We start from the raw sequence: 2,686 nt of genomic DNA on the forward strand, positions 1-2,686 counted from the left end.
GGGTAGATGATGGATCATCTATTAGTGGAAATGATGAGCCAAATGTGGCTGATATGCAGGTGGGATAGCAAGCTGAAATGCCCTTGAGAAGATCATCTAGAGTGTCTAGACCGCCTGATAGGTTTGTTCTAGGAGTAGACTATGTGATGCTTACTGATTGCGAGGAGCCTTCTTGCTATAGAGAGGCTATGATGCACGAGGATCAATGCAAGTGGGAGTATGCTATGCAATCAGAGATGAGTTCACTTATGAAGAATAAGACTTGGGACTTGGTTTCTTTGCCACATGGAAAGAAAGCATTGCCATGTAAATGGGTCTACAAAATGAAGGTCATAGGTGATGATGTGCCTAGGTACAAGGCCCATTTGGTCGCTAAAGGGTTCAAGCAAGAGAAGGGTGTGGACTTTGATGAGATATTCTCTCTGGTTGTGAAGATGACCACACTTAGATGCATGCTTGGACTAGTGGCATTAGAGTATATGGAGCTTATGTAGATGGATGTCAAGACAGCTTTCTTGCATGGGGATTTGCATGAGGAAATTTACATGGTGCAGCCGAAAGGCTTTGAAGAAAAGGGCAAAGAGCATTTAGTTTGCAAGCTGAAGAAGAGCCTCTATGGTCTTAAGCAAGCACCTAGAGAATGGTATCAGAAGTTTGATGCTTTCATTTGGTCCTAGGGTTTTAGAAGGAGTGAAATTGATCACTACCTCTACACTAAAAGGGCTAAGGATAATAGCCTGATAATCTTGGCACTATATGTGGATGATATGCTATTGGCTAGCAAGAATACTTATGGGCTAGATGCATTAAAGGCCAAGTTGCATGAGGCCTTTGATATGAAGGATTTGGGACTTGCAGGTCATATTCTTAGTGTGCGCATCACGCGTGATCGGAGTAGGAAACTCCTTTGGCTTTCACAAAATGAGTATGTTACAAAAGTATTGCAGCATTTCAATATGGAGGGGGGGAAGGCAGTGAGTACTCCATTGCCTCCATATGTGAAACTGAGTCATATAGATAGTCCCAAATCAGATGAGGAAAGGCCCATGATGGCCAAGGATACTTATGCATTAGTAGTTGGGAGTCTTATGTATGCTATGATAGCTACTAGACCAGACATTGCATTTGCAATGGGAGTTGTTAGCCGGTATATGGCTAATCCAGGAAAGAGGCATTGGGAGGCAGTTAAGTGCATCATGAGGTACATGAAGGGTACCAAGGAGATGTGCATCTGCTTTGGTAGAGGAGACATGCGTGTACTTGGGTACACAGATTCAGACTATGCAGGGCATGTGGATAGTAGGAGATCCACTTCTGGTTATGTGTTCACCTTTGCAGGTGGTGCAGTGGCGTGGATGTCTCATGCACAGAAGTGCATTGCTTTGTCTACCACAGAGGCTGTTGTAGCCAGAGAGGGTTGCAAGGAGGCTATATGGCTTGATCGGCTAGTGGGAGATTTGGGGATTCATACAGGTGTACCGACATTGCATAGTGATTCCATGAGTGCTATTCAGCTAGCACGGAATCCGGTCTTTCATGCAAAGACCAAACACATTGAGGTTAGGTACCATTTCATCAGGGAGGTACTTGAGGACAAGCGCATAGAGCTTGTCAAGGTTCATACAGATGATAACCCTATAGATATGCTGACGAAGAGTCTACCTAGTCAACGGTTTGAGTATTATCGTGTATTGATGGGCATTGGATAGTATGCTCACTGGTTGTTCTCCCTTAAAGGCACATTGTCCTTTAAGTGGGAGGTTGTGGGGGTTAAAGGTCACTGTGCCTTTACCCCGGTTATGTACAATACTCAAACGCATATATAAATGAATGAAAAAGAAGATTAGCATGTTCTGCACCCACCAAAACTTGTGTGGCTCTCTATTTCTCTCTCTCCCTCTTTCGTTCTTTCTTCCGTTGAGAGCACTCTCACTAAGTACCTACTCTTCCATTGGTCTCTCCTACCCTCTCCTCTCCCACCTCCCCCTCTCCCACCCACTCCCACTCCCACCCTCCCACTCCCATCCTCCCACCCCCACCCCACCTCCCCCACTCCCACTCCCACCTCCCCGTCTCCCACTCCCACTCCCACTTCCACACTCCCACTCTCCCTTTCTCCCACTCCCACCCTGCCACCTCTCACTCCCATTCCCACATTCCTACTATCAATTCCACTCCCACTTATCAATCCTAGTGAAAACTATTACTTAAATGAACGATATTACTTAAATCAATCATCGGGATTAAGATTTAGGGTTTGGGCGTTTGGGTTTAGGGTTTAGGGTTTGGGGGTTACGGTTTAGGGTTTAGGGTTTAGGGTTTGGGAGTTAGGGTTTAGGGTTTAGGGATTAGGGGTTAGTTTTTACGAGTTAGGGTTTAGGGTTTAAAGGGTCAAGATTAACATTTACGATTTAGGGATTAGGGGTTAGGGTTTAGGGTTTAGAGGGCCAAGATTAGGGCTTAAGATTTAGGGATTAGGGATCAAGATTTAGGGATTAGGGGTTAGGGTTTATGGGTGAGGGTTTGGGAGTTAGGGTTTAGGGGATAGGGTTTACAGTTTAGGGGTTAAGGTTTAGGGTTTAGAGGGGCAAGATTAGGGTTTAAGGTTTAGGGGTCAGAGTTTAGGGCTTAAGGGTTAGGGGGCCAAGATTAGGGTTTAAGGTTTAGGGGTTAGCATTTAGGGTTT

The sequence above is a fragment of the Dipteris shenzhenensis genome, chromosome 25 (genome assembly GCF_047967505.1).
Source record: "Dipteris shenzhenensis isolate YYH24624 ecotype China chromosome 25, Dip_SZ_1.0, whole genome shotgun sequence".
In the NCBI taxonomy this organism is placed as follows: Eukaryota; Viridiplantae; Streptophyta; class Polypodiopsida; order Gleicheniales; family Dipteridaceae; genus Dipteris; species Dipteris shenzhenensis.